At 31.8% G+C, this 25,065-nt stretch overlaps 1 protein-coding gene across 9 annotated transcripts in view; it reads left to right on the forward strand.

Annotated features, from left to right (window-relative positions):
• Positions 1 to 25,065, forward strand: part of kuz (zinc-dependent metalloprotease kuz) — a 539,267-nt gene that overhangs the window by 383,729 nt on the left and 130,473 nt on the right. The gene's annotated exons all lie outside the window — the stretch shown is intronic.

A 25,065-nucleotide genomic window follows, 5' to 3' on the forward strand; every position in this document is an offset into this window, starting at 1 on the left:
CTTTTTTATCCACTAAACCATCAAACTTCGATAAGTCAAAAAATTTTCTTTTCGCTTAATTGAATTACATTCATTACATTTCATTTACGTACAATTATTCAATTTTAAATAGACCTATAAGTGCTTATTTCAATAAAATTAAAAAAAAGTGGTCGAGTGTGCATTAAATAATACATATATATATATATATATATATATATATATATATATATATATACTAATGGGGCTCACGCCCCCCTGTGCGCACTGCGCGCCAACCCCCCAACTTCCGAATATTGTGCATCAATACAAAGCAGTATCAATACAAAGTACAATTAGTAGTTACGTAGATGCTAGATATGTAAGTCCAATGGAAGCAGCTTGGAGACTTCAACAATATCCAATTTGTGGTAGAAGTCATACAGTTGTAAATCTAGCTGTTCATCTTAAAAATAAACAAAAACTCATATTTGAAGAAAATAATATAAAAAATGTAATAAAAAATTATCAAACACCCCTTACAGCTTGGTTTAAATTAAATAAAGACGATGATTTTGCAGAATCACTAAAATATGTTAACATTCCAGAACATTACATTTTTGACAATAAACTTAAAATTTGGAAAAAAAGGAAAGTTACACTGAAAAATATTGCTGTAGGTAGATTAAACATAGTATCTCCAAAAGATCATGAACGCTTTTTTTTAAAACTTATTTTAAATAAATTACATGGGGCTACATCGTTTGAAGACGTTAAAGAAAAAAATGGAATAACATATAAAAATTTCAGGGATACTGCAATTGCAATGGGTTTAATAGAACATGATTCTGAAATCAACAATATTTTTAAAGAAGCCATATCAATTATGTTTTCATACCAGTTAAGACAATTTTTTGCTTGGTTTTTGATTTCAGAAAACATTCAAGGAGATAAAATATGGAATGAATATAAAAAATATTTTACGGAAGACTTCGATAATAATAATAATTATTGTGCTCTTCTACATATTAATCAAATTTTGGTATCGGAAGGTAAATCATGTGAGTCTTTTAGTTTACCGACACCAACCATTAGCAACTATATAAATAATTGCAATATTGAGGAAATATCTTTCAGTAAAAAAATGTTTGATATAATGTACACAAATTTAAATGAAGATCTAAGGAAAATTTTTAAAACTATTTGTGAGCAAGATGAAAAAGTATACTTCATAGATGGTCCTAGTGGATCCGGAAAAACCAACTTATATAAGACACTTATTTATTACTTTATTTCTAGAGGTAAAAATATTTTGTCAATGGCTTGGACAGGAATTGCATCTGTATTACTACTAAAAGGTATGACCAGTCATAGAAATTTACCCATAGACTTAAATAATATTGAAAGTGTATTTTTTGAATTTAAAACTGAAAAAAAAAATTAAGGGGAGTTGATTTAATAATATGGGACCAGGCTTCTATGATTCCAAAAAAACCTTTAAAAATCGTTGATAAAACGTTGAGAGACTTGTGTTATACAAAACTTTGCTTTGGTGATAAATTAATAGTATTAGGAAGAGATTTTCGACAAATCCTGCCAGTTATGAAAAACGGTAATAGAACCATAATAATAGAAGAAGAAACTATTTAATCATCATTTTTATGGAACTTCTTCAAAATTTAAAGATTACAAAATAATATCTGTTCTAGTAATAACGAATTTTTAAAATTATTGTTAAGAATTGGAGAAGGGGACATAAAAAACATTTAACATTCCTAAATCCTGGATAACAAATGATGTCTGTACCAAAATATTTGGTAATTACAGCAACTGTTTTGACAATAACGTGATACTAACTTCACATAATGAATATACTTTTTTTTTAAACAATAAGATTTTAAGTAAATTACATGGGGAAACTAAAACTTATTACAGCATCGATACTGCAACATATAAAGGTGTTGATAAATCAGATGAAAATATTTATATAAATTTTCCCGTAGAAATGTTAAACACCATTCGTAAAGGCTTGCCACCTCATGAACTTATATTAAAAATAGTTTTAATAGTAATGTTAATTCGAAATTTGAGTATATCAGACAGATTATGTAACGGTACACGATTGCGAATTACTAAATTATGAAAGTATAACGTAGAAGGCGAAATAGTAACGGGAGGAAAAATTGGTAATAAAGTTTTCATTCCAAGAATTACATCAAATACTTGAAATACTTCATGATTATCTTTTATTTTATATAGAAAACAATTCCCATTAGTTGTAGCATTTCCTATGACTTTAAATAAGTCTCAAGGTCAAAGTTTTGATAATGTGGGATTATACTTAAAAAAACCTTTATTTTCTCATGGTCAATTATACGTGGCTTTATCAAGATGCAAAAATAAAAATGAAATTTTTGTTCAAGTCGATAGAGAAAACAGTTTAGGGATTAAAAATATAGTTTGGAAAGAAATTTTTAAATATAATAATGTATCTTATATTCATAACATGATTTAATTATTATTTTTTCATGTATAGGTAAAATTTATTAATTAATAATACAAATCATGAATGTATATCGTGTTCATCTATTGTACCATTTTCAGCATTAATTTAGAACAAAATAGAAATAGACGTAAGTCTTCGTGGTTTCATCAGGCTTTATAAGATGACTCATAAAGTGATGCGAAACTTCCATTGTTTATATAAATGATACTCTAAATTTAACTTAAGTTTATGTACGTAAAAAGAAGAATTGTGTAATAAAGGACTATATAAGAGATGATGATATAATAATTATGCGCCCTAATATGTGTGTATATATTATTTGGTTTTAAAATATTGTTAACTCCATGTAAATTGGTTTTTAAACGTACTTAGTTGTATAAATAATGATGTTTTGCGCAACAACCCCCTATGAATCAATTCATGACTTTAAATTTTTTTCTGACGATAAAATAAATCATGGCAATAAGACAGTTTTGTCTAAAGATAGGTAAAGTCGGTATAATCACGGTCAGGTTCCAAAAAAGTGGTGTGAGGAGGCAGTGGGGGCCATGAAAAAATTCGTGGGGGTCTGTGGGTGGGCCATAGGGGGTTGGTGGGAAAATGTGGGATGTTTTGAGAAAAAATACTATACAATATTTCCATGTGATTTGGTAGGAATGTGGTAATAGACTTTAACACATTGACAGGGCTGGCAAAATGCAACGTTACGAAATGCTAACAAAAAAAGTCAGCCCACCAAAAACTTTTTGCTTACAAAGAAACTAAGGGATCCAGTTAATCGAAATACAATTGATTGTATTTAAGTTTAGCTGATTATAGTATTGTGCAGTAATCTGTAACTATTTGATTAAATGTTAAAACATACATGTTATTATCCCATGAATCCATACGTGGTCGAACCCCCTGGCTTGAATAAAGACTTATACCATACTTCTATACTATTCATATAATATTTTGTGGGGGGTCGGGGGGGCGGTGGGGGTCCAGGAAAAAATGTGTGGGGGGTCGGTGGGGGGCTGTGGGGGGTTTTGAGAAAAACTACGAGATGTCAAAATAAGCAAGAAAATAACGGATTTTTACCTCATTTTGTGGGGGGTTTGTGTGGAATGCCCCACTGAGTGAACTATATAATATAGGAAGATATATATATATATATAGGTAGTAGTAGTGGTATATATATAGGTAGGTATATCCATGTAACGAAAGCATTTCTTAGAGTTGCTGCATATTTGCGCTCCTCTTACTTTTCTAAACATTCATCCTTTAAACTATAATGAACGTCCTATAATAACGGTACGCTGGAATAAAAGATTGTTAAAGAATCAAACAAAATAAAAATTAATCAATACATACATAAAATTTTGTATGAATAAGCGCTATTAATTGAAAAAAAAGAAAATAATTATAAACTGTTTATAGTTTTTTTTGATAATTATAGAAAAAAAATGAAGAAATTTTATAAATAATCATCGAAAATCAAGTGAATGTTTATAATCATATACAGTAAAGCCATTATGAAATACTTATTTCTAAACTTAAAAATTAAATATTTAACAACAAAAAAATACTTAGTTAAATAAACGATTTAAATTATTATCAAACTGTATAATTAAATCTTATTAATCAATCAACAGTTAATGTATATTGAAATAAGAGACAAGTTACGAACTGGACCATAACAAAAAAAGTTGTTGGTGTGCAGAAGATCGCTGCTTTGATTTTTAAGGGACGTTTTTTCTTGTTTTTTTTTTGCTTTTTAAGAAAGTAGGTGTATAATGAAGAACTTATAAAATTTTCTTTCTTTGCATATGCGTTTTGGTGGTGTATTTAAGAGTGGTAGGATTGGCGATATAAAATAAAAAACTAACTTCCATTACACATCTTCTTAAAGGTTATGAATCTAAAATTGTTGATTAAAAAAATATGAAATTCGTATTTTATAAACGTATCTATTTTATACATTAAATGAAAAGACTTTTCTTTTAAACTTAAGTAGTGGTGGCTTGGCGTGCGCAGCCTGCAAAGTTTGAGCCTCACTACTTTGCATATATATGGAGCATTCCTAGTGGACGTAAGACCTACACCCCGCCAAAAATAGGTAAGTTGTCTAGAGATGTATAATGATTTGAAATTCAGCTTTTGACCTTTATAGTTTAACATGCAGTATAGCGATCCTTTAAAATCTAACATGGTGGACCAATATGGTGACCTGAAGCAGGGGAGAGCACCCAAAACTCAAATTATTCAAATTATTTAGCCCTAGTAAGCTATTTTAAGGCAGGTAAAAATATTGTATGCGTAGGGTCATCATAAGTTCACGTAATGATGGCTAGCACTGTGGTTTTAAACACATTTTACGATACCTAAACTAAAAAAATTGATCAATAATTAAAAATATCGATCATTGGCAATAAGAATCACTTTATAGTTATGATAACACGTTAATTTTCTGCAAATATTATATATCATTTTCATGACGATCTTATTTTTTAACTACGAGTGCGATAACGTAAATTTGCGTAAATAATAATATCATCTAAATACACTAACATTTTAACATTTAATAAACCTTTAAATATGAAACCCATAAGTCGTTGGCATTTGGCAAGTGCATTTTTTAAGCCTTCAGGCATTCGTATGTATTGGTAATGTCCATGGGGTGTTGTACGTGCTGTTTTATAGTTATCATGTTTAGCCATACGAATTTGTTGAAATCCACTTACCAAATCAAATACTAAAAATATATGGATCCTCCCAATGGGTCCATGATATGGGCGATGTTAGGCGATGCATATGCTTTCCTTAAAGTCTTGTTATTTAGTTCTCGGAAATCAATTTTTACTCTCTGTCTTGGATTTTCATAGCTTTCAGGTTTTTTAAAACAATCCAGAGGGAAGAGTTATACGGTGATTACAAAGGTTCAATTATTTCATCGGTAAGATTTTTTGCTATGTGCTCTTCTAAAACTTTTCTATGTACCGGTGGGTGATGATATTGTGAAGGATTAATAGGGATGTTATTTTTTGTCGGAATTTCATGTCCAACAAGATTAATACTAGGTAAAGGGTCTCCCGGTAGCAAAAAGATTTCTAACGGAAATCAGTCAATAATCTCGGTTTTGTTCTTTTAAGTTCAAGTGAAAAATTCGAATGAAACCTTTTCGGTCTCTTATTTTATCTATTCTAAGTCTTCAATCTTTCTTGGATCGAATTTTGTCATAACATTATACTTATTAGTGTATATTGCCTTAATATTACATTAATTGTTCCTATTTCTTTTTAGTCTTTTTCTAAGTAAACGTCCTCATGTCCTACGTTGACTTGTGGTAAGAATCCTTTAGTTAAATTGGTATTAATTTAACTAATTCTTACTATTTTAAGTGTTCGAGCCTTAATTGTATGTTTAATTAATTTATTAGTGTTTTTTTGTTTCTTATTAAGGTTATGTAGTTCTACATTAGGAGTATTTTTACTTTGTTCAATGGCATGGGGTTGTAGTATACCCTGGTCGTCTTATTCAGTATATTCACTGTACATACCACTTTCATCAGTTTTGTTATCAGCTGGTTTCATAAAATTACTACCCCTCTTTGATAAAACCAATCTGTCTAATAAACCTCGACAATCCATACATGCTTTTATATCTCCAAATTTTGCGTATTGAGGTATATTTTTTGGACTGGTCTACGATGTATTCGTCATAAAATTTTTGTTTGTCAAATTTATCCCTTAGATACTTTGCTTCTTTGTTCGTTTTAAGGGTAGTAGCTAAAATTCGATTTTCCTGCACTTGTCTCTTGTGTTTTATTGTCTTCTATTTTTTCCCATCCCTTTTCAATTGCTTTATTTTTTCAAGAGTTTTTAAAAAAAGAATCAAATTCATTTGGTCATCTTTAAATACTACAGCATTATAATTATATGATAATGTAGCTCATCACTCTAAACATAAGTTTCAACTCAATCAGCCGCCATCTTTAAAAGGAAAATCGTTAGGGATCACATGTTAAACTGTAGGTTTTTCTTTTATAGTTATATACATTGTTGTTGTAGTTAAAACTTAGTGTAGGGTAACTCCAGTAAGATTAATAATTTCACTAGTCTCTACGCGTGAATATGAATGCAACTGATCTTATTTAATCAGGTTTCTGGTGGTGCCATTATTAAACATGAGTATAATAAAACGATTCCTCCCTTCTTAGACTGACAACCTTATAGGCTCGTTGTCTTCACCAAGTCCCTGGCACGTACCGATGTAAATGGTCTCGATTCTGTTGCAATATTCATCACCTGACCCGTAGTACTCTGTGTTTGGTTCTAATTGAAACTCTGGAGGCTCATCTCTGCACGACGTCTGGGGTAAACCACTTACGAGATTGAAGGATGAGATTGTATAATTGTCTCTTGGCTTTTGATAATTCTGAAAACTTTGTCTCTGATAATTAGGATTAAGATTTTGTTGGTTTTAATTCTTGTAATACCCATGGTTATGATTTTGGGGGTATCTATTAAAATTATTCGTTCGTCCTTGATAACCCGATTGGTTATTATTAGAATTCAAATTTGAATTTTGTTATAGATAATAACTCTGAGTATTCTCGTTGTTATATTGTTTAAAATCGTTTAGCCCATAGTTATTACTATTTTGTAGATTTTAATTATATTGTTTTCTTTCATTGTTCCTAAAATTTCATCGAAAATTAAGATTATTATTGAATTGCCTGTAAGGATTGTGATTCTGACTGTTAATTTAGGATTCATCAACTTATTCTATTTAATGCGATGAAAACGCCTGGTCAGGATAATTATTCTGCTGTTGATATAGATCACTTGAATTATTTCTAAAATCACTGTGAAATAGTCCTTGGCATCGCGTTTCCGGGATCATACCCGCTCTTATTTAGCTCTCCAATCTTAATGCATACTCGAAGGCATTGGCTAAGGAAGCCGATTATTTTGCATCTACCTGCTGGCTTATCGTAGGTGCGTGTCCTTTTATAAACATGTCTAGCGACATGTCTCTTATTGGCTGATATGCACGTAGTGCGCATTGCCCTGTTGATCCATCAAAGTCTTTTCCGCAGCTCTCAGCGGTACGTTTACGTTACTGTAATATTTGCCCACTAACTGGCCTTGTCATCAACGCACTTTTTGCAGCTATGTATGATAGTGAGCAACAGTTTTTTTTGTTGCATATCTTTTTTTAAAAAGTATCATAAATACCTCGAGGTTTTCGAAGGTCTTGGCCGCTTGAATATAATGTACTTCTTGAGGAAAATATTTTTCCCATCAAATATGGAAATAGATTTGATTGCATGTTAAAACGGGAAATGGGCATTTAGGAACTCCATCAGGGCTTCAGTGGTTGTTATATCAGCATTAGCTGGATAATCGTTTTCGTTGACCATTTTTGCCGTTTAATTATTATTTGTTGTATAGTTGAGGTTGTTTGCTAGTTTTTTCTGTTTTATTTTTTTTTCTACTATACTTTTCTTACTTTTCTTTTTTAAACTAGATTTAATCACGTTGGAGAGAAAAATTTATTATTATGTTCGTATTTTATTTTGCTTATTTATTTTAGAAAAATATTTTATTAGGTCCTTGCCATTCATCATAAAAGACACAAGGGATAAAAAAATTATTAGATACATACATACAATCATGCATTTAATGTGTAGCACATCATTAATTACTAATAAAACAGAAAAAATATGTTTCTTTTCTTTATGCGTGTGTATAAGTATATATATATATATATATATATATATATATATATATATATATATATATACTGGCAGCCCCCCGTCTCGCCTTCGCCCGAGACTTACTAAATAAAACACCGTAGTGTGTTGACATGTAATGTGAAACGTTTTCAGTTAAAAATTTTACACATATTCCTGACACATCTCAGAACAAAAATCTTCTTATGAAAAACACTTTTTCGGAATCCATATAGTTTATTTGGTCAAATAATAAGGTGTAAAAATTCAAAAAAATAATTATGCTGAAAAGTACCGTGCGTTCTTAATGCTATAAAATAATCGGTGGCCATAAGAAGCCGTTGATTTACAGTTTCTCCCGTGTAATTCACGAGAACGGCTATTTTTTAAAGCTGTTAAGACTTTAAACTCCCAAGAAATTTATATTAAAAAAAAATTTTTTTTCTTATATCTCACAACTTTATTACCAGAGCAACAAAGTCCTGGACCTTAAACCCTATATTTTTATTGCCACAAAAACACAAATACATTTTCTACTTATTTAAAAATCTGAAGTAGAATCTTTAAAGATTTCAGAGATTGCTGTGAGGGTACAATGAAAAGCTGACCTCTCATGTAATGGATTCTTTATTTGTCGATTTTGACGCTGCTGTTCCAATCTTGATAAATTTTCTGCGTCAGTTTCTTGCCGCCTACGTAAAATTGTATTTATTAGATACATTTGAAGTTTTTCTTCCAATTCACCCTTTTGCGACTTTTGGGATGCTTAAAATTTTTGTGACCCCTAAAGGCTGTTTTCTGTCAACTTTGTTAAGTTCTAATATATTTGTTGGCAAGGTAGTTTGACGTCCGATGGCCCTAAAAAAGACCGGTGAGCTTCTTAAGTTAACTCTTTCTTGACTGCAGTTAACAGCAATTGTGATTGCCTGGATACCTCAGGGTGATTTTTTCTGGCCTGCTGTTAAAAAATCAGACTGATCGGGAGAAAAATTACTAAGTCCAAAGCTTTAGGGCTAGTTGTTGTGCTCTTTCCCAACGTCTCCCGGTATAACGTCGAAGACGTTGGTGTCTAAAGCACCTTTTTTATTTGCAGATTAAGTTGTTTTCGTGATCTTAGATAGGAAGATTGGTTAGTGATATTTGTTCAGTGGAGACTGTCCCGTTGGCTTAATTTTTTTTTCCTTCATAGCTGTCATAAGTTTGCCCAGCGCAGACCTTGGAGAGGATCAGTGATTCCTGGTTGAATGCTAAGAGTCGAGAGGGTAATATAGGGTCGTCGGTCACCGGGTTTTTCAGCCTTGCGAAGAACAACTCCGCAGATGACGTCTGCTAGTGAATGGCTGACTTGGTTTAATAGTGCCCGTCTTAAGTTAATATAGTCTTTTAGTCGACGAATTGCTTCTGGAAATGGTAGTAAAAATGTATTTGTTGGCAAGGTAGTTAACACTTAGGTGGATCCTAAAAAGAACCGATGAAATTGATGGTTAAGTAGGGAACGTAAATTCTTATATTGGCCCTAAAAAGCGCCAGTGGTAAAACTTCCAGGTTATTCTTTATTATTATTCCTGATGATGAAGAGCTGGCTACGGGTAGCTTGATTCTTACCCTGGGAGTCTGGATGTATGGAGACTGTGATGGAGAGAGGTACGCCGCTGACCAAAGAATATCTCGTCTTCAGGTCGTTCTCCGGACAACCAACCGCTCATCGTTAGATGGGAACATGTGGGTAAGCGCGTTGGGGACGCGACGACTATGAAGGTAGCCGTTGTGGCTGCCCGTGCCCCTCAGAGCTGTTTTTCCTGGCTTACATTTGTAGCCAAAAATTCTCTGACTGCACCAGGCGGGATGGTGGGACTGCCACGCAACTCTGAAGAGTTGGTGCAGATTGTGCTCTGGCTAAATATGTCTCCAGGTATTATGCCAGAGACGTCATTGGTTGGAATGAATTTTTTTTTATCGCACTCGTCGAGATTCAGGGTGAATGGAACCCTAGGTTCCTTCCCCCTTACAGAAAAGTGTCATCCGTAACCGGGGTATCCAGCTGCAAGACTATCATCAACATTCTCTATGCAGCTCGTTGAACTGCCGAAGCACGTCTGCATCACTATCGTGAAGCTCCGGCGTATTATAACCACACATGTTTAATTCTGTTGCAGGTAGCCTCGAATTTATGTTGACGCCACCTAGTGGATTTTTACTGAACTTAAGTGAAAAGCTGGTGTATTTTTGCAAAACTTTAAGCTCAGTTATTGCTATTGTTATTAAATTTTTTAAGATAAAAACTATACTAAAACCATCTAGGAAGTATCATGAATCAGTGTGCAAAATTTCAGCAAAATCGGTTCAGTAGTTTTCGCGGTAAGTGATTACAACGGTTTTAGCGACTTTGCTTTTCATATTAGTAAGATATATATATATACCTGTTTAGATGTTTGTTTGCCGCATGCATGTTTAATAAAGTTGCAGATTATCTTACATGGATATGCCTGCTGACGAAAAGATAAGTATACTGTTTGTAATGTCCAGAAACAAAGGTAAAAAAGTGCAATCAGGCGCCCATGCATGGTACTTTAGGCTTTGAGCTAGGAAGAGAGTATATGGTGCAGGGATTTTTAACATAGCATGTGCAGCTACGTATAAATTGCTACGCGAGCATCGTCTAGTGCGCGGTGTATGATTGAACTTCCTGCACAAAAAGAGAGAGAGAGAGAGAGAGAGAGAGAGTATGCTACTTATTACTTGGCACTTTTTTCCCTTTAGATTAGGAAAGAGTACGATATTTAACACTCAAACACTGTATAAATAATTTTTACATATTTGTGTGAGAAAGTTCGTTTTTTAAAACGAAGTTGATCGAATTGATGTTGCTCTACCGTACTCAAAGTATCTGGTTTTAATAAATCGAATCTAGTTCTAATGTCACGTTTGAACATCAATTTCGATGGTTTCTGTCCCGTAATAGAATGTTCTGTATTTCAGTAATCTGATAAAATTGTGTTTAGGGAAAGTTCTAAGGAATGATCGTCACGTATTATTTTATCTACATTTGTTTTAACGGTTCGAACGAAATTTGCTGCTGCTCCGTTCGTCGCTGGATGATAAGATGGAGAAAAAGTATGCTCAATCATATATTTTTCAAAACATACTTGTAATTCTGAGCTTCTGAACTGACTTCCATTGTCTAAAACTATCTGTTAAGGAAAACCAAACCTCAAGAGGACGTCATCTAAAACTCCAATTAACCTTTTTGCTGTTGTATGGTTTTTTAAAATTTATAACTTTGGGCCATTTAGAATGAGTGTCAACTAATACTAAAAGAATACAGTCATGAAAAGGACCTAAAAAATGCAGGTGTAACTGTGAACATGGTGTACTTAGTCTTGGCCAAGGTGTAAGCGGGTTTTTGCTGGTTCTGCTCGTAACAGACTCTAAAATATTAACATTTTCTCGAATAAAATTTAAGCTAGTGTATTATTGTCTGAAAATAGGGGTGTTGTCTTCAATGCGTAATCTTAACGAGGCGTTGCAGTTATAGCCTGATAATAAGAAAGCCAATCTTAGTAGTCGACAATGTAGCATTGTAGACATATTTTTACTGCCAAAACAGTTATGAGAAAATCTGTAGTGTATTTGTAGCAGTTTCACTACGGAAACCTATACTATACTGTTACCATTGTTATTCTTGTAGTATATTCGATAGGCACGGCAATGCAGTGAATGTGAGCTGAGATTCAGTTATGTCTTTCAAACTAATCGTCAACAGTTTCAAAATTTTCTAAACATACATTAAGAGAATTTTATTCTTCTTGTATTCTAACACATTAAATTATTTCATCTCTAACATCTTACGGCAACGATGAAAATTTCTTAACAATCAATTAAGGTAACACGTGAAATGCATACTAATTATGAAAATACCTTGTATTCTGTTTCAAGATAGAAATTTAATTGGTATTTTTTGCAACTGGAAGAATTCGACGCATGGTTGCCAATAGCATTGATTCTTTCACAATATTTTAATATTAGAATTTTCATTTTTTTTGGAAATTTACCGAATTCTATTATCTAATACCCTTTCACCGCTCTTCATCATCGCGACTCTTATTCACATACTTATTTGTTTCTTTTACATGATTTTCAATCAAATTATATTTGAGCAAACCCCCTCCCCCCACTTAATTCGCTCTCCACACGCTCCCCCTTGCTACCCCGAAGCTTCCCCTTCACCTTTCTCCATTTGAGAAGTCTCTTTCTAATCTATCCCTACCGTCTCCAAAGATTAAATTTTTTATTTATTGAGAACTTAACAGAATTTGTAAAACAATAGTTTTCGACAAAAAAAATAATTAAGCTTTTAAAACTAAAAAAATGAACATACATCTACCTATACTATAGTGAATGAAAGAGGTCATTTTAAGCTTTTTTTTTTAAAGTTATTATTAACTTATTTATCGTTCTAGGTTATTTCTAAAATTGTGGTTGTAATTAGTTTGAATGATTTAGAACATTACGAAATGTTGAATTACTTTAATGTTAAATACTAGAATCCCTATTTGTCAAAGGTGACTGATATTGAGCTCTATTACAACATTTAGTTGATCCTGAAAAAAACTGTATTTCTCCGATCAAGCCTGCAGTGTTTCTTCTCTAGTTGACACATACATACTTCCATGGCGCATGGTACAGGCACATTTCCAATATACTTAGCTGCTGTTGCTGGATACAGCCAGCCGCTGTCTTGAGTCTCTTTAAGTATTGATTGATAGGATAAAACTTTTTTTGGTTCTTACATCTTGACAATGTGGCTTACAATTGTCCATAAAAAAATAATTGTTATTTAAGGTATAATCCTAAGGCATCAAAACTTTGACCTTGAGATTAATAATAGTTACAGAAATTTCATACGACCAATAGGTTTACAAGCGAATGTTGATATACGTATCTTAATCATTGTATCAAGAGGTGCACATGTATAGATGACTGCACTCTGTATACAAGCACTATACATCCTCCATACATGCCCTTTTCTCAATATCCAATATACTAAAGATTCATAATACTAAACCTGAAATACTAAATCTGTTTAGTTTCAACTTATGACTATATTAGTAAATGAATGAATATATGTGATATCGTTAACTTAACGTATTTTTCTAAGTATAAACTTACAACCTTAGAACTATTTCTTACGTACAGTTGCACAAATAAAAATAAAAACTTACAAATAATGACAAATTTTTGAAAATAATCGTAGGAAAATTAAAAATATCGATTATGAACTCTGTGAACAAGCTGCAGTGTTAAATCTGACTGCAAACTCCAATTATGTGCGTAATTAAACAAAAAAATCAACTGGATTAAGTTTCTTACATAAAAAAGAGTGAGAAAATTTTATTTAATAATTAAAAGATGATTTACAATTATAATTGTAAAAAAATCAAGAAAAAATCTTATTAGACAAGGAAAGAATGTTGTCTACGAAATCTTGTCCGGAATTTGGTAGAAAAATAAAATACGAAAAATCCTGACATTCCCATGTTATTTAAACAGTAAAAGTTGAGGATTGGAAAACTAATTTGATGACTTTTTAGGTTGGACCTGTCAAAATTTTTTATTTATATTGATTCTTATTTTCACGCAAAAAAGACGATGTAGAAGTAAGGAGAACAGATTCAAAAAAATGGGGACATGAAGTAAATTCCGATGTATAGCTTGAAAGGTCCATCCTTTATTTGCTATCTTTTGAAAGACACTCTCACTACGGGGTTTGCACTTGCTTTGGTAAGAAATAGTTGTCTTAAGTTTGAAAAACGTCTATCTGCTTAAAATCTATGTTACTTTCCTCCAAATGTTCTTTAGGACTTGGCTTGCAAATTTCCAATTTGTCAATTTGAATAATTTCACTTTCATTAATTTTTTTTGTTGGATAGTGCCTATTTCCAAACAACTATATTTATGTTCACATGACGGATTTTTCATGTAGCTATTTCAACTTGAACAGTGTAAACTGTGTTTGACCAACAAATTTTTATCTAGCTCTTGAATCTGTTCTACATTTCTGTTTACGACTAGCAGGTGAGATGTGATCTAACATCTCAGACGACTATCTCATGCCAAAAATTTAGCTCGAATTCTTTAAAAGTACCTTTACTCTAAATAAAAAAAAAATTATACATTTCCGTTTGTGTATTCCATTCCGTTGGTGACACTATTTGGATAGTACATCGCTAAACACACCTTTAAAGGTGTTTTATGTTAACATTTAAGAACGAACTAAATTTTTTATGTAAATACATTTCATTCCAGGTTTGGACTTTCCGCTTGGGCAGTAAAAATGTTCAAAGCATCACGCTTTTTCAGTCACGCCTATGTAGATATATTTACACCGTTCTCTCTCTCTCTCTCTCTCTCTCTACTGAGGAGCACTGAGTTTACGCTGCTGCCAGCCAAAATATATAGATATACTATATCAAATTCTTCTACAAGCAACTAAGCATGCATGCGCATGCACATACACACATGCTGTGTACGACTGCTCGCCAAGGCATGCTGCGCGTGGACAAATTTTGAGAAAAAGTAACACTTGCATGTTAGCATAAGCTTAGGTAACAGCTAGGGTATGATCCTTGAAAAGTGTAAAAGCTCCTCAGTAGAAAGAGAGAGAGAGAGAGAGAGAGAGAGAGGGTGTAAGTGTGTCTATGTAGGCGGGACAGAAAAATCGTGACGCTTTGAATATTTTCACTGCCCAAACAGAAAGTCCAAACCTCATATAACTTTTACTGAATAAAAAGCAATAAATAATACATTCTACTATACCTATAGAAGGGGTTGAAAGGCAATAGCGTGGATACTGAAAAGCACGGCGCTGCCACATTATCATTGAACTGAGTCAGTAAGTTGCAAGATATCGGTAGCAGCTATAGTAGGGTAGAACGAGCGAAAAAGCATGGTCATTATTGAAAAATTTCTTCTACCACAAAAAAAATTTGGGTGATGATTAAGTTATTTTAGAACGAATCTAAATAGTTCTAGACTCTTAATTGTGTCAGCTGACGGCCCAAAAAATGGTTACAGTGGTCAAAAATGCTTTTTTGCAACTAGAAAAAAACCGGAGAGTCTGACAAAAAAGTTACACTGGTGAAAAAGATTTTTATGACAAAGAAAATAAGCTCTGGTAGGATAAAATCAGTCCAGCCGTATTTTTGCCATTTGCAAAAAAGTGCTACCTTGGACCGTTTTTGAAAAATCTATTTCTCGCATTCCTTTAAATGATGATGAAACGATACATTATGTGGTACTAATACTCTTAACCGGTTGGGTGTCTAATCTAATAATATGATAAAAAAATTTCTCTTGTGATACTCTTATTTCCAAATCAAATTCTTATTCTGGATTGTGTAATCGGTGAAAAAAATTATTATATATTGACCTCCTCTATTTAATTTGCGCTGTCTATATTTTTTTACTTTATACAAACGTCGCACTTATTTTTATAGTGAGAATCGCTGGAGTGTGAAAAATTTTGTCAATTAAAATTACAAAGCAATAAAAAAAGGTATCCGCTTCGGCCAGGAGTCAGACCTGAGCCTCCTTCTTGCCAGGAAGGCGCCTTATCCAACTTCGCCACTGAAGCCTCGGCGGACAGTCTTCTCCACTGCTCTGTTGAGGCATGTCTTAGGTCGAACGCCGATATCATAGATATTGATGTTATTATTCGATGAGTAAGTATTATGTGTACTCAGTACTGAAATTTTTATTGACAAAGTTTTTCGCACTCCAGCGATTTTTACTATAAAAATAAGCGCGACGTTTCTATAAAGTAAAAAAATATAGATAGCGCAATTGAGATGGAGGAGTTCAATATATACTAATTACTGATTACACATAATACTTACCCATCCAATAATACCATCACTATTTATTCTGGATTGTTAAATTTATTTTTTAACGTTCCAGTTTACATTGCGAAACCACTAGTAAACATATATAATTATTCTATAAGTGATAATACTTAATGTTTGCTATGGAAAATAATAGTCAAGTACAAATATCTGCTTACAATAATAATTGTTAAAATTCTTTTATTTTTATGATTAAAAAAGTAAAATCATAATTCTTTAATTTTCAAACTCCATATATGACCTTTAAATTTTTTCATTTGAAAAGGTTAATTGTGGCTGTCCTTTAAAAATGCTATTTGTTGCCTTTTGCTGGTTCTAGTTTTCTCTTTGAAGTTGTACGGCTAATAAATAAAACAAAATTATAACGAGTAAGATAAAGTATTATTGAATTCAAAACAATAAGTAACGCTATTTAAGAGCTATTGGCGTCATGTACAAAATAATGATTGTTTTAATATTGTTAAGCTCGTGCCGACAGTAAGGAAAACATTTACTATGACAAAAATTTTTATTAAATTTCCGCACATTAATAATAGCTCATAAAAGCAGTTATAGCTTATACATAAGTACTTTTTTAAAACTTTACTTTTTTTTGTTTTAAACTTTTATTTTAACCATTCTCTTTGCCTCTATCTCAGTCTGTTAAAAAGTTAGTGAAAAATCTTATTAGACAAGGAAAGAATGTTGTCTACAAAATACTTGTCCGGAATCTGGTAGAAAAATAAAATACCAAAATTCGTGACATTCCCATGTTACTTAAACAGTAAAAGTTGAGGCTTGGAAAACTAATCTTATGACTTTTTAAGTTGGACCTGTCGAAATTTTTTATTTTTATTGATTCTTATTTTAACGCTAAAAAGACGATCCAAAAGTAAGGAGTACAGATTCAAAGAAGTGTGGGCATGAAGAACATTCCGATGTATAACTTGAGAGGTTCATCCAAAATACATAATTTTGAGTTACTATTTGCTTATTTTCTCTGCAGAAGGGTATGTTTCATTTATCAATAATACTTATGAGCAGTTAGGTTTCTGATTTAAATTGCTTGTTGGCAAATTAATTAGTTTTCTAGTCAATATGAAATTGAAAACTTATTGTGACCATTAGAACCTTATTTTTAACTACTTTTATAAATATAAAAATAAAATCAATTGTATACAGTTTTTATCATAAAAAAAAGAAAAACAATGTGTTGTATATGGATAAGGTGACAAGCATATATTTTGTCAACAAACAATAATGAAAAACAGTTGGCTTTCTAAGCACCAATGCTTTCTTATCTATGGGAACATTAATTAAGAAATAATACAAAAAACACTTGGGTTGCTTATCATCAATGCTTTCTTACTATTGTAAATATTTTGTCAACTAACTGTACTAAAAAACAATTGCGTTGCTAATTTATGATTCTTATTCGTGCAAGCATGTATTTTGTTAAGTTACTATACTAAAAAACTGTGTGGTTACTTATATTGTGTGAACTGACCACTCTAAAAAACTGTTGGGTTGCTGGTTGTCGATATTTGCTCAGCCAAATGTAAATTTTGTTGACTGATTATAGTAAAACACATTTGAGTTGCTCATCTTTGACACATGTCTATTTAAGCACATTATTTGTTAACTGGCTACATACAAAATTTATTTATTCGCTAGTCACTAATCGCCTGCTTGCTCGAAAATATATACTGTGTTAACTAACTATGCCAAATAAGCCGATGTTTGCACACCTAAAGATGTATTTTATTAACTAACTACACTAAAAAACAGTTGGATTCCTATATGAACACCGATGCTTGCTCTTCTATGGGCACTAATCATCGATGGTAGCTCGCCAGATGATATGTTTTGTTAACTAACTGTACTAAAACTTAGGAGTGTTGATAATCTACGATGCTTGTTTGTGCAAAAAAACTTTTTGTTCACTAACTACACTAAAAAACAGACAGGCTTCTAATTTCTGATACTTGCTTGTATAAATATAAATTTTTTTAAGCCAACTACTAACACTGAGTGAGAATTTGGGGGAAATAAAACGATGTGTACCAGCGCCTATGGTACCGATTAAAGAAACTTGGGGGAATCTAATGGCATTAAATTTGTGCATTACAGCCGTTAGAAGTTTGATAAATTCAAGCAAGAAGTAAGCGTTGTATCTGTTTTACTATAGATATAGCAACACTAAGAGCAAAACATTTAATATATATATATATATATATATAAATATTATACTTTGGCTGGCTTTTCATAATTTTAACGGCTGTAATATGAAAATGCCGGCTTTGATTTGCACGGGATATGAAGAGACTTATAATTAAATAATTAAATTTCCGTGAACTACGTGATCGAAATAAAAAATTTTGTCATACGTTACAAGAAATTTTGGATAATCCAGAATGTAATTTATATTTAACAGTGAGGATAGTGCAAGAATTGTTTTTTATGTAATATTTTCAGATTAGACCCATAACCGATTAAAAGAGTTTTCATGTACTGTATCGTTTTTATCTAACAATCAGAATAGTATCAAGATAGGTAAGTAAATAGAAAAAAACATAGTATAGAAGGTCCAGCTGATCACATAAAATGTAATATTTCAAATTAAGATAATTAATTACTGTGTTTGTAATAAGAGACTAAAAAAATCCATTGATAGCACCATTTTTATGAATAGATGGTGAATAATTTCAAGTTATTGGTAGTCTACTTATTAACATTACAACAAGATGGTGCGTGTTTTTCAGTTGCCTCTACCTGCAGAGCTGGTACTGCGTCAGGTGCCTGGAAAAGTAGTGGTGCGCATTTTCAGATTGCCGCTACTTTCCGAGTAGGTACTGCATTCGATACCTAGAAACGGAATGAAGTGGTTTTTCGCGCTGCCGTTACTGCTATTGCTTGTGTTTTTGCTTATTTTTTCTGTTGATTGGGCTGTTGATCAATTTTTTTTCAGTTTTTCCAACTTGAGAGGTTTTTTTCTCCTACATCGGAAGCTTCCTGAGAATCGGACTGATTATACTATCTTTTATTAACTCTTGGGATCGTAAGCGGGAAAGCACATAATCTTCATCCTTATGTATATCGCTGTTTTACTGTGAATTTGATGCTTAAACTTTTTTGCGTTTGTCCAGGAAAATATTAGGACTTGTACGATTTTGAGACAATACTGCTGATGCATCTGAGTATGGCTGAAACATCTGTCGGTTCCACGTAAAGTGAAACTGACTTTAAAATGTCATATAAATTTCATAAGAATCATTTCATTTAATATTATTTGATGCGTAAGTCTTCGTAGTTTTTTTCTGCTTGAAAATTTTAAGAAACTGCTCCGTGTTTCTCTGCACTTTAACTCTCTGCCTTAGGGTAGTTTTTTTTGGTTAATTCTGTGTTTGAGTGCCAAAAATACTTAACAAGTATCAACATTAAAGTCGAAATTCATTAAGCAAAAAAAACCTTAATATTTAACACAATTTGAATAGAAGAAACAAGAGGAACAATTTTCAATTGGGAGCATCATGAAACAACTAACGATTGCCAGCTTTTTTCTAGCCTTTTCTCTTTGACTTGTTATTTTTTCTTAACACAAAGTTACTATGCAGCAAACAAAGATTATGAACGTGAAAAAACTTTATATTACCTTAGTTATTTTTTGGCTCAACATCTGAAAAAGAGCCTCTATGTTACATTGCTACGTGTTTTCCTTATGTCTGTGTTTTAATGAGAGCAAAAAAATATGAGCGCGGTTACTCTTGTATGACTACCATGCCACTGCCTTTTTAGCGTTATCTTTACTCTACTATGGTGAAACGTAAAGTCTTGACGAACTGTAAAAAAAAGTATGTTTGTATTAAGCGTCCATAACACAGATCAATAGAAATAAAATCAAATAAGTTTAAAAAATCAGTTGAAAGCTTAGATTTTTGTGCATAAATAACCTTTATAAAATTTCCATCACGGAAAATTATAGAGATTTAAGGAAGTACTGTTGATGCCACACTAATTAACTAAGAACCTCATCTCAGTAGCGATGCGTTAGTACATTTTTATGTATTTTATGTACACCTGCAAGAAATTTTAAAGTTTTGCTAAATTTTAATGAAAATTCATGGTTGGTCAAACGTTAGCTTAACATGGGCAATAAGAAAATCCTAAACTTGGATTTTTGTTGATGAATCAATGATTGACACAAATTTAGCCAATATTTACCCAATTTTTGCGACAGCGATAGAAAAAGTTTTGCTTTAATAATAAAATAAAGAAAAATAATCTTGATTTTACATTTAAACATAATTTAATAGTGTCTAACTAGATAATTTCAAGGGATCGCACTATAACGTCTTATTAAAAAGATAGTACATTCAAGGACTTGAATCGCTTACTTATCCCACCAGTACTATGAGTTTTTTTTACTATTGTAAAATTTATTTCATAATTTTTTGAAAAACATTCTTATGTAAATGTATGGGATTGAAATTATTTACATGTAAATCTTACAAATTTATTCTGTTAAAATTTATTATTTGTGTAAAATAAATGGAAAAAATTAGAAACGTTGGCAACTTTATTCACTCAACTTTAAGGTCTCATGAATTTTTGTTGACAGAAAACTAACTGCGCCATGATACATTCATAAATATGTAGATTTATGAGTACAGTTAAAAAATGTACATTTATTGGTCTTTCAAAATATCATGCTGTACTCTTCTAGTCTACAGCTTGGGAAAATATTCATATACTCGTCTGAATTTATATTATATTTCGATGGATAATGAAGTAAGACAACTTCGATTTTTTCAAAGTTTCAAACTTCCAGACAAATTAGAAAATTAAAAAAAGTATTAATGCAAAACTTCTGCATTAAACAGCTTTTTGTCTGCAACTTAGTCAAATATTGATGTACTCAGCTAAAATTGTTACATATTGTAAAAAGTTATTTGACAAGCTAAATTAAACACTTCGATAGTTTTAAAACTTTCGGAAAAAAGTAGAGGAAAAATAAGATCCCTTAATCGCTTAATCCCAAAAAATTTAAGCAAATAATTATGTTTGTGAAAAAATGTACTGAACAATAGACTTAGGATGAAGCAGTAAAGACAATTAATCACAGTTACAAAGTAATTTTATAGCAGATACTGTATTTCTGACGAATAGTGTGATATCCAAGTTCATAGAACTTTTTTACACACTATGAATTTCTAATCCTAAATAATTAGCACCCTCTAGTGATTGAATTCAAGACGATAGCGTAAGTTTTAATTAATTTTGTTTAGTAACCAAAGAAAAAAATTTTCAACAGAAAATCTTTTTTTTAACGCATAAACATAACTTCTTTTTCCCTCGTTCTTTTAATGTCGATTAAAAATATTTTTTGTTTTATGAAAGTTATAAGCATTTCTTAGAAGGATAAATATAATGAGTTTTTTAATAGTCAAAAAGTTTCTCAGAAATATTTATGATTTCTGCATAGTTTTAAAAATAATTTAATATTTATTATAACAAAATATTGGCTTTGATTATTGAAGGTCGTTTTGGTACATTTACCTTAATAAACCTAGTTTCTGACAAATTTTATTTTTATTACTTATTATCATACTCTTCCAAGTCCGTGTAAACATAACATTCGCTAGAAATTTATTAGTAAGTTGGATTTTTCCGGTTAAATAGAATTTGAGTCAAAGTTGGCAGTAATGGTTTTAATTTTTCTGCTGTAGATCCATCTGAACGAAGCAGGTGTATGATATAATTTATATTAACTACTTGCTTATATATGTTTAAGATCATTGACAGTATTAAAGCTAGTTATTGCAGCATAACTGACCTAAACTTACACTAGGTGAAAACAACAAACATGTGTTTAAACTTCTCTGTCTCATATAGCTTGAATGCTTCTTTTATTAGTATTGAATTTTCGGTTTTTTTTTTTTTTTTTTTTTTTTTGTTTTTTTTTCTTTTGCATATATCAAAACCTATTACCTTTGATAAGTTATATCAAAATACACTTTTATGTGTCTACGTTGTTGTCAAAGAGTGACTCCAAAAATAGCTCGAAATTAGCCCGTTTTTGCAACCTCGAGAATCGTCCCAAATTGTTTATCAAATCATTGTTTATCGTTTGAGCATTCACCTGGTAAATTATTAAGAGGGGATCAGCTTTGGTTTCTTAGATATAGGAGGTAGAAGATATTAAAATATTACTAATGACCGTATGAATCAGGTTTACAGTGAGTCTCACAAAATAAAAAGTGTTTTCGTGTAGCTTACCAAATCACTATATTGTTATGTTTTTTGGGTCGCTGATTCCGAATCCAAGGTCAGATGACCTTAACGGATGGTTCAAGGTCATTTGAAGGTCAAATCTGACCGAATCGTAAAAAAACTCTGAAATCACCTTCAGATAAGTTTTTATAGTCGCTGATCCCGTCAGGGCTTGAAGTCAGGTGTGCAAAATTCAATATACCTAATCAATAATTTCATTTGGAAATAATCAGAACAAAATGTTGTTTTAAGGTCATAAACTACAAAGCTTTATTTTTCTATGGTTATAGAGACATTCAATATATCTGGGTTAGGAACCCTTATGACATTATATTGACCGTATTCCAAGTACCATATAATAGTAGCAATGTGGCTGCAGCATCCAACTGTCCGTGAACCACTCTCACATGTGCAAAAATATTCGACGATAGCCAGTTTACCTCTCTTAGCTCGATCAACAAGTACAAAAATATAATGGCTTTTTCTACTTCTATAGCGAGATTTCATATGTGCTTTCATGAGCAGTGGATCGATAACGTTAATGCAATACTTAGAAAAATCCAAGCCTGCGGTTCTATGTCTTGCATTAGGATTGAATTTCTGTACTAAAAATATATCTTCCGTGACATGTTTGGCGTAGTATAACATGGCATTTTTTAATTGATAAGGGCCTAGGCAAACTTCATACAAAGTGTCCAATAAAAGCCAAGGAAACTGCATTAGCGAATTATTTTCTTCATTATCCAAAAAAGTGAAAGCAGTGTCATCGAATGGAACTCAAAAATAATACAGCCCTTATCTTCAGGTATATCGAACAATTTTTTTGCCAATGGAGTATTATTAACTATTATGGTCTCACGATTGGGAATGTTGAGAATGTAAGGAACCAAATTTTAAATTAAATCATTTCTTGCTTTTTCTAAATGGTTTGAAAATTATGAAATACTTTAGTATCCAAAGAGATAAGCCAATAGTTCATGTGAAAGTGCAGTACGAATTTTACACAAAAGAATAGCTACATCTTTTAATTTACAGTTCTTAGTGAATTCACATATTTTATTGAATTTTTTTTTTTCAAATCCGAAAAAAGACTTAAAAGGCCCATCTGCCTTAGTCTCAAGTGTATTAATATTGAATGTACTACCCACATTCTTATTTTGGTTCTGATAGTATTCGAACATGATATCGCTTACAAACTTTTGCTCCGTCGGTGATACTTCTCCAAATATTTGTTTCACTAAAGGCCAATAATCAACATAATTAAAATGTTCAGAGCACACACGGGCATTAGGCTCAACAAAAAATTTATAATTTATTAAAAGGAACTCACGTTTATTGCTGGGAACAGCAATTAATTTTGATGGATTTTTACACCCAAATGTACATTGATTGTGTGAGCTCAAGCTTTTTCTATAAATGGACAGATCTGGCAACGTAGAGTAAGTTTAAATGCCAGGATTTCTTTGAACACAGTCGTAGCACATTCTGCATATTTTGCTGTCCACAGGAATTGTTTCTATAGCTTCAAGTTTCCGTTTTCTAGTATTATAAATAGTTCTGAAATTATTGATAGCCGATAAATTCAGATTGTTAACACAAAAAGATTTTTCATCCTTTGATTTCTTTTTATGCTCACAGCCAAGACATGTTAAACAGTAAGGCATTTTTTAAAATGAATCGTAGACTGCAAATAATGTAAAAAACATGTTGGAAAGATAAATTGAAAGGATGAATAGTTAATTACAATAAAAAGACAAAAGTCTTTAACCATAGTACCTGTATATACAGTTAATACTTATTAGTAGTATAATTTATACGCGTTAACAGGTTAGCTTCAATTACTTTAATAATGTATCTCAGGAGGCCATGAGATCAGCTCTCATATGAAAAAAGATTATGGATCGAAATAAATACATTATTCTATATAAAATTATTCTCAAAGTCAGATATGGAGAAGCTGAGACTCAAATCATCTAAAACACTCGTTATTGACTTCAACTCAAAAAGATTCTGATTAATATTATTAAGATCTATACACAGAAAATTAAAGAGGCGACTAAATAAATTTTAGTGATAAAATTAAGTCCTGTACACAAAAAATCAACGAGACACATTCCTCGACCAATATAATATTCATTATAAATCAAGTTCATATTGAGCTGTGATGATTGCAATCGTTTGCTTTCAATGAATCTACAATTAATTGTCAATTAGTATTATGTACTATACGTGATTGCAAAAGTTGCAGCCATGAAAATCAGTGTTGGAATCTAGTGTATTCTAGATTTGGGAATTTTATTCAGATTCGACCTTCAAATGACCTTTAACCATCCGTTAAGAAGGTCATTTGACCTCGAATTCGGAATCAGCGACCCAAAAAATAATAATATAGTGGTTTGGTTAGCTACGCGAAAACACTCTTTATTTTGCGAGACTCACTGCAAACCTGATTTATACGGTCATGAGTAATATTTCAATATCTTCTACCTTCTATATCTGAGAAACCAAAGCTGATCCCCTCCTAAAAACTTACCAGGTGCATGTTCAAACGATAAACAATGATTTGATTAACAATTTGGGACGATTCTCGAGGTTGCAAAATCGGGCTAGGTTTGGAGTCACTCTTTTCCTTTTAAATTAAAAATAGTAAGCTTAATATTATAATGAGCTTGACCACTTGATGTTAATACTAATTTGATGAAAGGTGTTTATCAAACGCTATACAATATATTCTT

The sequence above is a fragment of the Copidosoma floridanum genome, unplaced genomic scaffold (genome assembly GCF_036245765.1).
Source record: "Copidosoma floridanum isolate Cflo_tuat_1 unplaced genomic scaffold, Cflo_Japanese_pri ptg000004l, whole genome shotgun sequence".
In the NCBI taxonomy this organism is placed as follows: Eukaryota; Metazoa; Arthropoda; class Insecta; order Hymenoptera; family Encyrtidae; genus Copidosoma; species Copidosoma floridanum.